The 19,072-nt window shown below is 41.3% G+C and overlaps 1 protein-coding gene across 3 annotated transcripts in view; it reads left to right on the forward strand.

Annotated features, from left to right (window-relative positions):
- CNTN5 (contactin 5) overlaps positions 1-19,072 on the forward strand; it is a 1,441,523-nt gene that overhangs the window by 538,798 nt on the left and 883,653 nt on the right. Inside the window, exon 1 of one of the 3 annotated variants that reach the window (XM_056561529.1) lies at positions 16,513-16,532. The exons of the other annotated variants lie outside the window; for them this stretch is intronic. The gene's annotated coding sequence lies outside the window, so the exon portion shown is untranslated. Of the gene's footprint in view, positions 1-16,512; positions 16,533-19,072 lie in introns of those variants that run through there. 3 annotated transcript variants of the gene reach the window in all.

The raw sequence follows: 19,072 nt of genomic DNA on the forward strand, positions 1-19,072 counted from the left end.
GTGGTATGTACTTATGAGGGAACAAAAATTTGCTACAGAATGCTTAAAAAAAGTATTGGAGTACAACACCAGCCGGTGATTACTTTTGCCTTGCCTTTCACAGTATCTAGGCCCTCTACAGATTAACAGGCACAAAATAGTACACTAATTAGATGTAGTATGTGGTATGCATTTATGAGGTCAGAAATATGCGCTACAGTACACTTAAAATAGTATTTGAGTACAACACCAGCCGGTGAGTACTTTTGCCTGGCCTTTCACAGTATTTAGGCCTTTGACAGATTAACAAGTACAAAATAGTACACTATTTAGATGTTGTTATGTGGCATGCACTTATGAGGGCAGAAAAATGTGCTATAGTATGCTTACAAAAAGTATTGGAGTACAACACCAGCTGGTTAGTACTTTTGCCTGACCTTTCACAGTATGTAGGCCTTTGACAAATTAACAGGTACAAAATAGTTCACTATTTAGATGAAGGTATGTGGTATGCACTTATGAGAGCAGAAACATATGCTACAGTATGTTTAATGAGCACAATACCAGCAGTACACAACAGTGCTGCAGCACACAGTCGCTATGTACTTAGGAATGGACTGTTGGGTATGTATTATACCGTCTACAGACTAGTATAATCAGCAGACCATTTGTTGTTGAACAAAGACACAAGTTGCGCTAAAAACGTATTTTTCCCTCCTCTCCTCTCCAGCTGAGCCAGCTTGTTCAAACGCATGAGGCAACACACAGCTCTCTATCCCTCTCTGTAATACAATGCTGTAGACAGTGACTGGGAGGTTAATCGCTAAAAATAATTTTCTGTGAAAAATGCACTGCTCTCTGTTCAACAAAACTCTGACTTGAATAGGAGGTGAAACACTGCTGGAAAAAGCTTTAGTGTAACACACAAAGCGCTGTCTGTCTTTTCTCTCTGCAGTCAAAGGATGAAGTGACTAGCCGGAAAATGGCTGCCGATTATATAGGGCTGTGACATCACAGGGGGGACTGGCTGCTGATAGACTGCATCCTGCATGTGATTCAGGGTCATCCCGCCTACCCTTATTCCCGCCTTCCCAGGATTCCTTGCCCCAAGTCCTCACATGTGGATCTGCAAATGTAGATGCCCTGGAGCTTGGACTACACTAAATGGAGCTTAATGAAGCGATTCACACAATAGAATAGCGGCGATATTCGCATTAATTGCAAATCTAATTTTTCGTGAAATTTGTAACAAATTCGGATTCGTCAGATTCAATTCGCTCATCCCAAATATTGTTATCTCCTCAACAAATTCTACTACATAGAAATGTTTTTTTAAATTACCAATTAACACTTTTAAATGCTTTTTACAGATTTTTTTCACTTACAGGTTTCCCTAGGTTAAAACCAGTTTTAAAACCAAATTCAATAATACATACCAGGCTAATACCTCTACATCATCAACTGCCTGACTTTCTTCATGTATTACAGTCATTTCATTCAAACTAGGTGTTCAGTAAAAAACGGTTTCAACTAGGGAACAGAAGTTAATTCTAGTTTTGACAATGATGTTCAGTAAGAACTGTTTTTTACTAGAGAAAACTGGTTTTAATTAAAAACTGATTTTAACTGTTATATATATACAGTATATGATTTTTCTCTATCCTATATATTTTCCTCACCTCAGGCTCCATCTTTCCATCTTTTGTCTCCCATTCACTGAACACCCACAAAAGTGGGGATTCTGCTCCCCTATATTTCTATAGCACACCCTCAGGAGCAATAGCAACATCAGCATGAAGGACATTATAGATCCTTATAAAACAGTATATGATGTAAATCCAGCACTCAAGTGATGTCTCTTATGTCTCTTTCTGCCTCTGTCTCTTCAGCTACTCCCCTTTTCCTCCACTGTTGACTTTTATAGGCAGCTGTAATCTGATACTTTAGTAAGCTGATCCATCTCAAGCCAGATCTTAGCAGCTTTTTAGAGTGAATAAGGAGTGAAGGAAAGAATTGGAGCAGGAAACAAGCCTGATATGTAAAAAAAAGAGGTATTGCATTTTCTGGCGTATAAGACTACTTTTTAACCCAGGAAGTCAGGGGTCGTCTTATAGGACAGGTAAGGCAGTTGGCTGGGACGTCCGGGGTATGGATAGAAATAGAGCGGGGCATCCGGGATATGGATAGTGGCACCGTGCCCAGAAAAAAATGCATCTTTCAACCGTCTGGCCCACCCATGTATGTATCCTCTTACCGTACCTCTTTTTCTGCCTCTTAGATCTTGCTCCTGAGGACTGCAGTAAAGTGGCGTGAATGTGCAAGATCTGAGAGGCGGCACTGGTGTGCATTTGTGAGATCAGAGAAGCAGAGAAGGAGGTACGCCAATGGGATACAAGGGTTGCACATGTGCGAGATCTGAGAGGCAGAGAAGGAGGTACAGAAATAGGATACAAGGGCTGGCCAGATGGGTGAAAGAGGCATGTTCCGCTTTGATAGTCTTGGAGACAGGGAGGGCTGGTCAGACAGGGAGAGCTGACCAATCTAAGCAGGCTTTGTATACAACAACCAGCCAATCACTGGTAAGGTACCGTACATCGCAGTAGAGGGGTAGTCTTATACAGCGAGTTTATCCCAAACTCTATGTTTTAACTGTAAAAGTTGGGGGTTGTCTTATACACCCAGTCGTCTTATACCCCGGAAAATACAGTATTTTTCTATTATAATATAAAGAACATTAATAATTATATATAATTATTATGTTCATTTGTGCTATTGATTTATGCAAAGATTGTTGAAAGTGTATTACCTATTTTAGAAGTACTAATAGTAGTACTATGTTTTTTTTATAATAGTAATAATAATAATTTCATAAGTATGTATTGAATCAGACTTACCATATTATTAGAATACTTTTCCATTGCAGTATAGGCTGTGTGTTTACAATCAATATTGAGCTATGGATTGGATCCCATTGCACTGTGCTGTGTACTTGTGTATTGCATTAATTATTTATTGCGGTGTAGAATCTCACTTATCGGTTCCTTTAATATAATGATGACCCCATTTTCCCTCCAGTCATGCAGGGAATTCAGGCAATATAGAACTGATTGATATGAGATAAAGCAGCGGCAGCGACAACATTTCACAATAAGAGCACTGATGTAATGGAATTGTATTTACAAAATAAGCAAGGTTAAATGGGGAATATGAAGAGCGCTTCTCGTCTGACATGGAGCCTTAATAGCATCATTATTTCAACTTTGTTTGAAATCCATCCAACAGCTCTTGTAGATAATGTTCTCTGTTCTCCTTCCTGCTCCTCCACTCCATGACCTCTTTAAGACAAACCAATAACTAATAACATAAACTGTCCTAAGATCAAGCCAAGGCTGCGCTAACTGTACTCCAAGGGTTATTCATGTGGGCATGTAATGGAAATCAATTGCCATGTCAATGGAATTAACAAACTAAGAAACATTATTAGTGTTGTTTTCTGGAGAATGAAAAACTTGATGTTGCTGGGGGCAGTCAAAACATAAACATGTAAAATAAATAATAAAAACAATATACACATACTCACCTACCCTGAACCCCTAGGGTTCCAGCTACTTACTACTTCCGAAACAAGTTTCTTTACTGCAGTGTTGACCAGCTCAGCCAATCACTAGCTGAGATGAGGACCAGATTACATCACAAAGGGGAGCCCCTGTGGGATCAAGGTAGTTCATCATGTTTTTTTATGTTATTTTCAGGTCACCCCCAGCAACAATTTTTTATTTTTTTTTTGTCTTCGGATAAAATATCACCACTATATTCTCCATTGAGGTTTTCAAAAACTTTTCATGTATACAGTTTCTAATAGTGGCATGTCAACTTTTTCAGATAAAACAGGAATATGTGTACTATAGAGGCAGTCCTTATGTCACAACCCATTGGCTTGCACCTCATAACCCCCTCCTGCATAGCATCACTCAGCTTGTGGTTCTCACATGTCACCGAATACCAATTTTCTCCGTCCTCAGTAAATGCCCAACAGTCCCAGGCTTCCTTAGGGTCCTTTTAGACAACTCTTAAGTAATAGGGTCCATTTGGAGTCTTCAATCATATGGACCTTCTCCATATTTTTATTACCGAGCCCATGCTTTTGACCTGGTCCACTTTTCTGCTGCCCATTCTGATCTCTGCCTGTTATCTACTTATGACCAGGGCTAAAGGCCTGCAACTCATTGGAACTGAGTTCCTGCACATCATTCTCATTGGTAGGAGTCCTGCAGGACCAGTCCTTGAGTGGAAATCTTAGGTAAATTCCTACTTTTTTTTCACAGGTCTTGACCAATGAATTGGAAACTTTAACTCATCTATAGATCAGCCATTGCTAATGGAGACTACTCCTGAGGTAATGACCTTAGTAGTTTTTGTGAGAAAGTCTAATTTCCTGCAATGGTTAACAATGAAGGGCACACTACCCCTTAGGCTCTGTACCCTAGTTCAGTCCAAAACAAAATCTGTTAGTTACCTAGGGGTCCATGTTTCCAGTTGACCATTATCAAACTATATGAAAACTACTGGGCCTTGATCAAGAAGGGCAAAGATCTGGAGGGTCCCATTCTGGTTTGTAGCTCATTATTAGATGAAGCATTTCTTTGACCACACAGAGATCTTTGATGCTTTCATCTTAGACTGGATGACCCATATCCAGCCTGGACTTGAGTCTGTAAGGCCTTTTTCACACTGCCGTTGTGCCTCATCGGAAAATGCCCGTTAGGCTATTTTTAAATTTTTTATACCTTTAATATCCGTTAAGGGATGGGGCACAAAGGGCCCATTTAGTATTATGTCGTCTGTCGGGCGCTGTTGTTTTTTAACAGGAGTAGCAAAAGAAAAAGACGTTGCATGAGGTCTTTTTTCTCCCGCAATTCTCCCGTTTCCCGGACGCGCGTTGCACTGCTGTGTTCAAACGGCAGTGTGAAAGAAGCCTAATACAGGTACAGCTACAGAGCTGCATTATGCTCATCTGAACCTAGCACTGACCACCCTTCAGTAGAGCCATTGTATTGTAGTCTATAGAGGTTCCTACAACTCCAACAGTAAACTAATCATAAATGACATAATTTGTTCTATTCTTCTTATGATTTAATAATTCTACCAATAGCTCCTCAAATTATACCCAGTGGTAAAGAAATTTAACAAAGTATTGTGACTTATGAATGAAGGGACCTTGGGCTTTGAAGCCTACTCCATTGTTAGCCTGGCAAACATGGCTGCCCTCTTACCTCCAGCCTTGTTCTGTTTTATCTACATTATGTCATATATCAAAAGACATAAATAAATTAAATGCCCCTTGTTGATAAATGAATAAAGCAAATGGTGATTCGTACAATAGGTAATTACTATTGTCTTGTAAAGCCTGTCCTTGTAGGACTTCAGAGACTGGCAAAATTTGCCGCTGGAGGGGTGAGCATATTGTCTATATTATGTGCTCTGTTTTGTCTAGTCAAGTACATTTTGGAGGTTGTGTGGGACAATGTATTAAGCAGAATGCATATTAAAGGTACTAATTAAATACAATGCAATTTGCCTCTACTTCATCATAATGACAGTCTTGATTACATGGCTAAAGTAGACAAGACGTTTTACAAAGAGAAAAAAAAAAAGCGAGCTATTCAGTGCCGGCATTTATTACTTGATGTGAACTGTGTGGAAAAAGTAAAAAAATAGTCAAATTTAATTATAGTCGTGAAGGTTCGAGATGAGGAAGGTCAAAGAGAAAATTTGCAGCTTTGCATTCGTTCCTAATTCAAATGGATGAACGAAAACATGTTTTGTCAAGAAACAATAATGGAGATCTAGTTATTCAAGTGTGGGGTCTTATATGTCAAGTATTTAGATGCTTCCAGACAAGGACATCACGTCTGTAGAGAGGATGGATACACAAAATAACTTTTTATGGATTTTTTAAAAAAATATGTGAACTTTGGAGTCAGTGTTGCGGCGACTAAGCAGAGCTGAATTTGTTCCAACTAATTAGCGATGTGCGGGTTGACATTGAACTGCAGGAAAATCTAAGAAATTGGATATAAAAAGAAACGAGACGTTGGTCGGCCAAATATTTTCAAGGATACAACGGACAATGTGAAGTGCTACTGAATGTTATTTGGATTGCCTGTATCTATCGAGAGAAGCACCCTAACAAGCTTCATTTTTTTCTGGTCTGGGGTTAATTCATGCCATCTTTATGATTGACTTTACCCTCTGATGCCTGCCAAGCCTAGAGAAACTACAAGGCTGCCGACCTATTGTATTCTATATGCTTTGAGGGTTGTTGTGCTCTTAGCACAACTATATCTGGTAAGGAATGACCTACTCTTGCCTATGTGTGCACACTGTCCCTGCTGGCTTCACTAGGTGCACCCCTGTCTGTCTTTCTTTTTATTTCTATAGGATGAGCAACTTGTCTCTAGATAGTAACAATAATAGCCCAACTTTTTCAATTCATCTGAAACAAAAACTGGGGTGATTTTCTCAAAGGAACCAATAACAGCTCTGCAGTTGAATTGGTTACTGTGGGAAAATCACTCCAGTCTCCAACAAATAAATTTGAACCATGCATTAGAAATTAAAAAAGGGGAGCACCTAGTGAAGCAAGCAAGGACAGCAATGATACACAGGCAAGAGTAGGCCATCTCTTACCAGATATAGTTGTGCTAAGAACACAAATACTCTCAAAGCATATAGAATACAATCGGTCGGCAGCCTTGTGGGTCCGATAGGCAGGCGTCAGTCGGTAAAGTCAATCATAAAGATGGTGTAAGTTAACCCCAGAATGAAAAAAAAAAAAAATAACCTTGTTAGGGTGCTTCTCAGGCAATCAAGGTAGCATAAATTTATTAATTCCTCTAGAATGCAGTGTGTTTTAATCCCATACCAGGCTCTTTGAAAGGCATTAAAAAATGTTATTGATGTTATAAAAAATGTTATCAAAAGAAGCATCCCGGGTTAATTTTTTCATTTTTCCCATTTTTCATAGATGGATTACACTGACTAGTGAATCCACCATTCTTCCTGGTAGGCCACTTTTACCATGGATTGTTTGTAATTATCCTCTCAGAATTTTTTAGGAGAGTTATCTATTGTATAATTTGTGCAAATATAACTTGTGGGAGTTTTACTAAGTTAATTCTCACTTAATCTGCACCAGTGCCTTGCTCCAGTTTTCGGTTGTGTCTTACATAATTTTGGTGCTTCACTAGGTGGTTTCGAAAGGTGTCCAGAAAAGGGACGGCAAGGAAATGTAAGGCACTTTCAGTTTTGCCCAAGAAACCCTGGGTGCTGAACGCAACTCATTACTGGGTGTACAAAAAAGTTTAACACAGTCTGCAGAAGAGCTTGTGAGGAAACTTGATCTCTTCTGAAAGAGTGAAAGATTGAGGTGCTACCCTCTTGTGTGATAATAATAATATATATATATATATATATATATATATATATATATATATATATATATATATATATATATGAACGGGTGCCTGTTGCTGTTAATCCTGGTCAAAGATCCCTCTTAATATCTTAATATCAATGGAAACAGCAGTGGCACTCCAGGTTGTGAAAAAAAGGTCCAAACCATGTACAAAGGGAACCAATATGAGCATATCAAACATTAATACATGTGCCAGTGCATACATTCAAAATTTTACAGTTAGTGCTATATTGCAGTGCAGGTACAAATCATAATTATGTGCAAAAGTGGGCGGGGGGAGCGATCACACTCACCGGTACTGTTACGCCGACCGGTACTTCCAGAAACCCAGGTACGGGAACGGATGTGGCGTCAGTGCACAGATCACAATACATGTCCTAATGTCCGTAACTAGGCAGCATGACGCGATATAATACACGCATGTGCCGGGCTCCATTACAAGAGAACAATGTTGTATTAATAAAGAGAATGTGCTGGTTTTGCCCTGATAGGTTACAGCAATCTCCTAGTCAAGGTAATCTGCACAGGGCACTGTGCAGATTGCTGTACCCTATCAGGGCAAAACCAGCACATTCTCTTTATTAAGACAACATGGTTCTCTTGTAATGGAGCACCGCGCATGCGCGTATTATATTGCGTCATGTTGCCTAGTTATGGACATTAGGACATGTCATGTGATCTGAGCATTGAGGCCACATCCGGTCCCGTACCTGGGTTTCCGGAAGTATCGGTCAGCATCTTGGGTATTATGGCTACATGCTGACAGCTGGTGAGTGTGATGGCTCCCCCCGCCCACTTTTGCACATAATTATGATTTGCACCTGAACTGCAATATAGCACTAACTGTATAATGTAGAATTTATGCACTGGTTTGAACGTCAGTACCCGGAATCATGTATTAATGTATGATATGCTTGCTTTGGTTCCCTTTGTACACTGCTTGCATATATATTATGCATCTTTTTACACTTGTATACTTAATGATGTAAACACGCTAATTGGCCTTGCGTGACCATAAAACCACATCACTGCTGTTACTTTTTGCTTGACAATGGCAACGTGAGGTTGCCGAAACCTAGCACCATTTGAAGTGAATAAAAATCACTTTTTTTTCAATACCTGGAGTGCCACTGCTTTCTTTCCAAATATATATATATATATATATATATATATATATATATATATATATAGATATATATATAATTTATGTGTAGTCTATGTAAGGACAATGCCTCACAGTGATCCAGGAAGAAGAGGTGATGAGCGGGCACTGATAAGGTCGGAGTGGCAGCTGGAGGGGATCGGGGCAGGTAAATATGACTTTTTTTTAAAATCATATAGCCATATATGAAATAGCCCATTTAAACTATTTTTTATAACTATTCTTTAATATCCCTCAGGGATCCTAAGCTTGGCAGTCTTTGGTATCTAATGGGCCGCAACACATTTGTTCCCATGCCGTTAATACGTAATAAGTTGGAAATCCTGCAACCAGGGACATCTTATCTACAATATATCACTACTGTATTAGAATGTCAATATGTAGAGGTAGACATCCCCATATCCTGTATATCTATTGGAATCCATGCATAGGGTTTACCTCTCTCCTACAACCTACACTTGCCCCCTGCCCCCAACTATGATTTAGCATCTCCCACCACCCTTTCACATCTTCTTAATATACATTTCATGGCCGGGAGATCACCCATACTTCTCTCATGAATGGTCTAGTTCAGGTCATCCATTATTCATGGCTGGTTACAGAACATGCCTCCATTATTATGGGGAAATGTCAGGTTAAATAACACATCTAAAATCATTGCCGCAACAATCATTCAGGGCCCTATGAATGAAAGTGATGGATAGTTGGCTGAAATGGCTTAGAATTCTTTTAGTTTGACTTACAAAAGATCTAGCCCATATTCTTATATACATACACATTGATATAAAGTTTCATATATATAAATTATATTTGTATAACCTCCATATTTTGAGGTCACTAGCTGATGATTATAGGAAGATATTACATTCAAACATACATTTCTCCTTTCTATTAAAAAAAAAAAGATGTTTTACACCAACTGCAATGGCTATTATATAATGTCCCAACTTCATAATACACAACTCAGTTGCTGCAGAACATCATAATACACACATCAGCTGATGCAGGACATTACAATACACAACTCAGCTGCTGCAGAACATCATAATACACACCTCAGCTGCTGTTGTTCATCATAATGCATCCCTCAGCTGCTGCAGAAACTCATAACATGTACCTCAGCTGCTGCAGAACATCACAATACGCACTTGAGCAACTGTTACCCAAGCCAGCTGTGGCAGAACCTTATAATAAACATCTAAACTCTGATGAAATATTCATGATAGAACACAAAACATTGAGGAGAATTTATCATAGTGTGTGTGACTACATGTTTTTTAAACCCTTTTTTACTTGCAGTGTATTTGACGAAGCTAGGACTAATTTATATATAAAAAAAAAAAAAAAAATGCACAGCCTTTCCTGAATTGTGTGCAGAAGCATCAGTGATAGTGATGACAGGACATATTGAGAGATATAGACACTTTATACTATGTGGTCACACATGTGTGACACATAAAAGTTGTCCATTGTGAATAAAATAGCAATTATTTAAAAAAAAAAAAAAGTCCTAAATGATAAATTGATGACCACTGCCAAAAAATGTAGTGATGTATAAAAATTGCTCTATATAAAAAGTTGCAAAAAAATAAAAATAAAAAATTGTCCCAGCGTAGCCTGTATGCATTCCTCTTCACTAAGTCCTTGTTCTTTTCAAGACGCACTTGATGGTTTAACTTAATAGAAAAGGAGCACTAGAACAACAGGCAGGAAGTCTACCTATAATCTATAATGTTTGTGTAAACTGTATGGGGTCCTTGTCTTTATACACTGTACAACATACAGTTCACATTAAGATCCCGGACGAGCCCCCATAAATCAGTTTTTTTTATGAACTGTCCATTAAAAGTCTATAGTTGCCAAGAAGTAATTATGGAAGCCAAGGCTGAAAAAGCAGACGGAGGATGATTAGAAAATGCCTTTAAACGTTTTTAAACTTGTGTACTGTCAACATTGTTTAAAGGGTTACTCTGCTGCTCAGTGTTTGGAACAAACTGTTCTGAATGCTGGAGCCGGCACCGGGAGCTTGTGAAGTCATAGCCCTGCCCCCTCATGATGTCACGCCCCCTCCCATAGACTTGCATTGAGGGGGTGGGGCATGACATCGTGATGGGGCGGGGCTATGACATCACGAGCTGCCGGCTCCAGCATTCGGAACAGTATGTTCCAAACGCTGAGCAGCGGAGTAACCCTTTAAGACACACGCACATATATGTGTGTGTTTCATTGGTGGCCAGGGTTGGATTTTGGCCTACTGTGCCTAAGTCCAACCCTGGCCACCAATGAAACCTGGTGGTACATGGTAGCATTTTTAAAACGTGAATTTCCAACAAAACATTGTTACCTTCGTTATAATCTATGATTTTTACATAGTTCAAATTCATTGCATTATTATCCTACATTTATTAACCCACCGATAAAATTTCTAGAGGATAATTTCTACATTTACGATATGATATATTTTCAATATAACTTCAAGTAAATTAATAAATGGGATTTAACAACTTTAAGACAACACATTATTTTTAGCGACATCTTCACCAATGTCTACTGAAGTCTCATTAGCAGAAGCCTGAAGGAAATCTGACACAATAGGAAAGAGATTCATTGTGTCAGCAGGAAGGGTGGATTCATTAAGTTTCACAAGACCAAATGAAGAGTTGATAAATGATTAAGTTTGTCGAATGTATAAAAGCCTTAATATATGTTTAATTTCATTATTTAAAAAAATATGAATATTTACATAGAGTTTCCTTTAGAAATACAATAGACAAAAAGTCTAGACATGTCCTTGTATAATGTTTTGAGGCTTATTGGTTACCACAGCTGCCTTTGGAATTCTCATTTTGTCTCATTTCTGTTTGGTTTCTTAGGTTCCTCTACATTCAAATCACATTTTCAGGGTACATCTCCCGGTGTATGTCTGCTAATAAAAAAAAAAAAAAAAAAATATATATATATATATATATATATATATATATATATACATACATATATATATATATTAGGGGAGATTTATCAAAACCTGTCCAGAGTTGCCCATAGCAACCAATCAGATTGCTTCTTTAATTTTTCAGAGGCTTTTTAAAAAAAATGAAAGCTGATTGGTTGCGATGGGCAACTCAGTAACCTTCCCTCTGGACAGGTTTTGATAAATCTCCCCCATTATGTTTAGGAAACCAAACATAGCCATTAGCAGACTATGATCAGTCTATCAAAGTCTTATCAAATTATTAAAAAGAGTGACAATTTGGTGGCAGAAGGAGGAAACTATCACCAGGTGCCACCAGATTCTTTGGGAGGTAGGTGGTCAAAAACACTCAAGTGACTGCAAAAAAAAAAACTGTAGTAATTTTAATGGCACTGGAGGCCATTGTCCATGAGAAACCGGCTAAGATACCTCATCAACCCTGCCAGAAGCCAATGTCTGGCTATGCATCACCTTTGATGTCTGCAGATCATAAAGGTTAAAGGTTACTCTACTAGGTACTAGGATGCCTGGCATGATGTTGTTGAATAGTTCTGAGACTACAGTAGTCATAAACATGCCATTTTGTGCCAAAATTAGAGAAATTACTATTATTACATTTTATCATTTGCAAATTTTGCATGTAAACTTATTTTACATGGGGGATGGGGGGTTATTGCTGCTTGTAGGTACAGTAGACTAAGGTCTGGTGATGGGTTGGGGTCTCAGAGATTGAACTCCCACCTATCTAGCTTTTCTCACCTCTCCACTGGATAGGTAAAACATGTTTTAGCCTCGAATATCCCATTAGGCAAAAATTTACTTATCCTCTATCCACAGAACAGGAGATAAGTGGCTGATCAGGGGGGGGGGGGGGGTTGGGTTTGTGTCCGACCACTGGGGTCCCCTTCGATCACCGGGACAGGACCCGACACTCATTCCTGTGGGTGCTCCAAATAGACCTGAGTACAGCTCTTGGGCATCATCGGCACTCCCATAGAAATGAACGGAGCGCATGCCGTCTTCTCCTCACTGAGAGGGACGGGCCCCCTAGTGGTCATACCCCACACGATCAGCTACTTATACCCTATCCTGTGTATAGGGGATAAGTACATTTTTGCCGGAGTTTTCCTATAAGCTAGTCATTCATATTGGATGTTTCTTGGCTTATTTAGAAGAAAGCCATCTCTCTGTACTCCCCTATGAATATACAAGTTAACTTCAATAAGCAAAATAAGGGGGACGGGTTCTGGACAGACATTTTGGTAATATCTTTTCTGTAAGCTACTTGTTATCTTAAATTTTTCTTGTTTGTCAATTTTGCATATAAACCTAATTTGCATGGGGGGGGTTGTAGAATTTTGAATGTAACTATATATGTATGAGAGAGTGGTGGTCTTGGACCATAGAACAGTGGTCTGAAACGGCAGCCCTCCAGATGTTGCAAAACTTCAACCCCCAGCATGCCCGGACAGCCAACGGCTGTCCGGTCATGCTGGGAGTTGAAGTTTTGCAACATCTGGAGGGACACAGTTTCAGACCACTGCCGTGTAACGCAGAAATTTAGAGAGTCAACTGCAGGCAGATTGCATATAAATTGGAAGGATTTCTGTAAATTCAGCTAGATGGTTGTAATTGAGTTTCTCGTTTTTCCTAGCTAGCCCGGCTCGGTTTTATCGATTCCTCCATAACATGATTGTGCGGTCGCCGGGGAATCATCTGTAAACTTAATTAGTCCAGGTTCACATGACTAATTTTGTTGTCCATTTTCTAAAATGGCAGTGGCTTAGTGGGCTGCTTCCATGAAATTAAACATTCAACATCATAGATCAATATAGCGCACACAAGAGCATTAACCTGATCTTAAGTCCAAAGGTCAATGACTATTTGGTTTGGCCCCATGGGTTTTCTGTAAGTAACTGAAATGAGAAAATTGTATTTGTGGCATGCCCTACTACTACTGTTAGCTGCAATATGATGTGGTGAAACGGGGTTAAATATTTTCAGTCTTTTTTTGGCTATGTTCTGCCTAACCTTGGTCACCCTTTTAGACTGAACTGTCAGTCTTACCCTTTGTCTGTTCTACTCTATTAGCATGGACGGATGATAATGGTATATACATTCTTAGAAGGCTGGTTGACTGGTGTGACCATTTTTGAAGCTTCATCAATGGGGTTTGGCTTTATTTGCATGGTTGACCACACAGAGACATAACCTGCTCCTTAATCCGGTCTTGAGTAAAATGACTCACATATTTATGCCTTAAAGAGTTACTCTGCCCCTAGACATCTTATCCCCTATCCAAAGGGGGACACCCTCAATCTCCCTGCTGCATCAAGCATTTGCTTAGGGTGCAGCGCTGGAGTGCCGGAGGCTCATGATGTCATTGCTGCGCCCTGCTCGTGATGTCACTCCCACTCAATGCGAGTCTATGGGAGGGGGCGTGATGTCAAGCACCCTCCCATAGACTTGCATTGAGGGGGCATGGCAGTGACGTCACGAGCTGGGTGAAAACGTGATGTCACGAGCCTCCGCCCCACATCGCCAGTCATCCGGCACAGAGCGAACTTCGCTCCATGCACCGGATGTCTGGGGTGCTACAGCCGAGATTGCAGGCGTCCCCAGTGGTGGGACCCCTGCGATCAGATCTTTTCCCCTATCCTTTGGATAGTGGATAATGATGTCTAGGTATTTTACCTAGTTAAAGTTATTGAAGGGGTGTTTCAATTAAAGTTTATGGCACTAACAAAAGTATCTGAGCACATGTTGGGCTATTGATATCAGCACCATAGAGGTAGAATGAAATGATATGGCTCATGGTAAATTCAAACTCCTCTATGGTATTGCTGCTTGGAGAAACAGGAGATTAGGGTCTGGTGATGGTTTGGTGTTCCAGAGATTGGACTCCCACCTATCAGTCCCATCTAGCATTTTTCACCTGTCCAGTGGATAGGGGAAATATGCTTTAAATTCGGATACCCCATTAAGCTGGTCCTTCATATTATATGTTTGTTGGCTTATATAGAAGACAGCCATCTCTCTGTACTCCCCTATAAACATGCAAGTTCATTTTAATAAGCAAACTAAGGGGAAGGGTTATAGACTGACAATTTGGTACTAGCTTTTCAATTATACCTTGTTGTTCTGCCTTGGTGCCTCTTTGGATGCTCGTACTCCTATTCGGCAGGATCTTTAACCTACGCAAAACTGTGACATGACAAAAAAAATATTACATTTTAGATACCAACAAGTAAAAACAACAAGTAACAACAAAAAGGGAAAATGGTTGGTAAATATTCTATTTGTATTCTTGCTCTTTTACTGTACCAAAAGTGTCTTCTAAAAGGTAGGTATGGAAGTTGATTTTGAGTCCATCTTCCAACTAGTACATCTTTAATAATACCAGCCCATACCCTATCTCCCCCTTATTAGTCAAAGTGGAGCGTGGGCCTTTTCCTGATCCAGCCATGGGCCCATCCATCTGGACCGTCAAGAGTCCCTCTCATGGCATGCATAGTTACATACATAGTAGTTTGTAAAAAAAAAAGACAACATCAAGTTCAACCTAAACCCTACTGTGTTAATCCATCAGCCCACACAACCTCTAAAAAATCTGTCTTCAATTATTTTTTGGCCTAGACGTTTTGAAGTATGTGTCTTGTTCAGTGATGGTCGGGTTTCAGCCCTTCGTTCTTTGGTCATATCTCTGAGTACTGAACATATTGTACTTCAAGCCCCTACAGGTAGGTTGTAGTTCTGGAAAATGACATCCCTTGAGGATATTTGGGGTTTGAGGGTTTCTGGTAGCTTTATGTTAATTCTTCTCAAACTTTTATTAGTTAATGTGTGCCTTTTTTTATTTTTTTTTGTTTTTTTTGCACAACAGGTTTCTTTCAACCCTGTAAACTTTACCTTGATATCTCCTTAGGCCACACCCTCCCTCATTATTACACACATACACATCACCTGATAAGTCCAATACGCGTTCAAGTTTACACAGCAGTTAAAAAATATGCATAAAATGGTCAAAATACTCACTTGCCCAAGAATTGTGCGCACAGTGTTCAGTCACTGTATCCTGATTTGATGTGAAAGTCTATGTTCAATTAGAGAGTCTTATACTGAAGAACTTCCTCTAATGAGTGAAAGGACTAAATTAAAATGTATTCACACCCGGGTGACAAATGACAATATTTACTTTGTATTTCTTTGCAAAAAAATAAAGAGAAAAAGAAATAAACCACAAGCTTTCCATAATGAGTAATGATTGTTTTGAAGTCTTGAAACTCACAGGGGTTCTGTGTAGCTAAAATAATTAAAAGAACTTGCAGATTATACCTGTATCAACCGCATTTTGTGATCTCTGATCATGACAGACGCAATGCTGTTTGCTACATAGAATTAAAAAGCACCACGGGGTGACCGGCATATCTCAGCTCGGCAGGAGGCCTTCTCTCTGAATTCTGTTTAGTTACATTGTGTGCAATGACATCAACACACTGCTACCAACAAGAAAGCGCGGGCGAGATAAGACGGCGGAATAAAGTTAGAATAACCAAAAATATCCCAAAATTGTTTTTTTTTTTTTTAAGGAAATAATTGAGTTTCCAGCTATTTCATTTTTCAGGCTCATTAAAATGTTAGTTTAATGTTCAGACTGACCTGGGTCTCGGGAATTGGCCTGTGAAAGTTTTTTGTTGACTTTGTTAATGCAAATCACTGGCAAAACTTTAATATCTGTTCTTATTGGTCAAGAATACTTTTGATCTTTCTTTTTATCTGCTTTTATGCATTATTACAAGTAAGTTTAACGTGGACATCTAGTTAGATTAAATATCCCAATAACAAGAGAATTTAAAATCTAAGATCTTGGCTCATCACTTATTTCTTAATGTAGGGATTGAAAACTCGTCTTGGCAAAGGTCCATTTAATGGATGACAGTAAGGTTAGTATGCTTAGTTAAATATCTTGTAACAGACTAAACAGTGTCTAAAGAATCTGGGCTCATTCTATTCTGGAATTCTCCCCATTTTGAATGTTGGTGCTCCAAGATGCTTCAACAGTGTGATCCTCCGAAATGTATACATGACATGTTAAGCTTTTTTAGACTGTGTTCACATACAGATAATGCAATGGTTATCTTAAAGGGGTACTCCATCCCTAGACATCTTAACCCCTATCCAAAGAATAGGGGATAGGATGTCTGATCGTGGGGGTCCCGCTGCTGGGGATCCCCTCGATCTGGATTGCGGAACCCCAGACATCCGGTGCACGGAGGAAACTCTGATACGTGCTGGATGACTGGCAATGTGGGGCGGAGGCTCATGATGTCACGGTCATGCCCCGCTTCTGACATCACGGCCATGCCCCCTCAATGCAAGTCTTTGAGGGGATGTGGCCATGATGTCACGAGCGGGGCTCGGCCATGATGTCATGAGCCACCGGCACTGCACCCAACGCTCTAAACAAATGACGGGTTGTTACGCCGAGCGCTCCGGGTCCCCGCTCCTCCCCGGAGCGCTCGCCACATCCGCTACTGCAGCGCCCCGGTCATACCAGCTGGGATGCGATTCGCGATGCGGGTGGCGCCCGCTCGCGATGCGCACCCCGGCTCCCGTACCTGACTCGCTCTCCGTCGGTCCTGTCCCGGCGCGCGCGGCCCCGCTCCCTAGGGTGCGCGCGCGCCGGGTCTCTGCGATTTAAAGGGCCACTGCGCCACTGATTGGCGCAGTTGTTCTAATTAGTGTGTTCACCTGTGCACTCCCTATGTATACCTCACTTCCCCTGCACTCCCTCGCCGGATCTTGTTGCCATTGTGCCAGTGAAAGCGTTTCCTTGTGTGTTCCTAGCCTGTGTTCCAGACCTCCTGCCATTGCCCCTGACTACGATCCTTGCTGCCTGCCCCGACCTTCTGCTACGTCCGACCTTGCTCTTGTCTACTCCCTTGTACCGCGCCTATCTTCAGCAGTCAGAGAGGTTGAGCCGTTGCTAGTGGATACGACCTGGTTACTACCGCCGCTGCAAGACCATCCCGCTTTGCGGCGGGCTCTGGTGAATACCAGTAGTAACTTAGAACCGGTCCACTAGCACGGTCCACGCCAATCCCTCTCTGGCACAGAGGATCCACCTCCTGCCAGCCGAATCGTGACAGTAGATCCGGCCATGGATCCCGCTGAAGTTCCACTGCCAGTTGTCGCCGACCTCACCACGGTGGTCGCCCAGCAGTCGCAACAGATAGCGCAACAAGGCCACCAGCTGTCTCAACTGACCGTGATGCTACAGCAGCTACTACCCCAGCTCCAGCAATCATCTCCTCCGCCAGCTCCTGCACCTCCTCCGCAGCGAGTGGCCGCTTCCGGCCTACGACTATCCTTGCCGGATAAATTTGATGGGGACTCTAAGTTTTGCCGTGGTTTTCTTTCGCAATGTTCCCTGCACTTGGAGATGATGTCGGACCAGTTTCCTACTGAAAGGTCTAAGGTGGCTTTCGTAGTCAGCCTTCTGTCTGGGAAAGCTCTGTCATGGGCCACACCGCTCTGGGACCGCAATGACCCCGTCACTGCCTCTGTACACTCCTTCTTCTCGGAAATTCGAAGTGTCTTTGAGGAACCTGCCCGAGCCTCTTCTGCTGAGACTGCCCTGCTGAACCTGGTCCAGGGTAATTCTTCTGTTGGCGAGTACGCCATCCAATTCCGTACTCTTGCTTCCGAATTATCCTGGAATAATGAGGCCCTCTGCGCGACCTTTAAAAAAGGCCTATCCAGCAACATTAAAGATGTTCTGGCCGCACGAGAAATTCCTGCTATCCTGCATGAACTCATTCATCTAGCCACTCGCATTGACATGCGTTTTTCCGAAAGGCGTCAGGAGCTCCGCCAGGATATGGACTTTGTTCGCACGAGGCGTTTTTTCTCCCCAGCTCCTCTCTCCTCTGGTCCTCTGCAATCCGTTCCTGTGCCTCCCGCCGTGGAGGCTATGCAAGTTGACCGGTCTCGCTTGACACCTCAAGAGAGGACACGACGCCGCATGGAGAATCTTTGCCTGTACTGTGCCGGTACCGAACACTTCCTGAAGGATTGTCCTATCTGTCCTCCCCGCCTGGAAAGACGTACGCTGACTCCGCACAAAGGTGAGACAGTTCTTGATGTCAACTCTGCTTCTCCACGCCTTACTGTGCCCGTGCGGATATCTGCCTCTACCTTCTCCTTCTCTACTATGGCCTTCTTGGATTCCGGATCTGCAGGAAATTTTATTTTGGCCTCTCTCATCAACAGGTTCAACATCCCGGTGACCAGTCTCGCCAGACCCCTCTACATCAATTGTGTTAACAATGAAAGATTGGACTGTACCGTGCGTTACCGCACGGAGCCCCTCCTAATGTGCATCGGACCTCATCACGAAAAAATTTAGTTTTTGGTCCTCCCCAATTGCACTTCCGAAATTCTCCTTGGACTACCGTGGCTTCAACGCCATTCCCCAACCCTT

This window comes from Hyla sarda, chromosome 2, assembly GCF_029499605.1.
Source record: "Hyla sarda isolate aHylSar1 chromosome 2, aHylSar1.hap1, whole genome shotgun sequence".
Classification (NCBI taxonomy): domain Eukaryota; kingdom Metazoa; phylum Chordata; class Amphibia; order Anura; family Hylidae; genus Hyla; species Hyla sarda.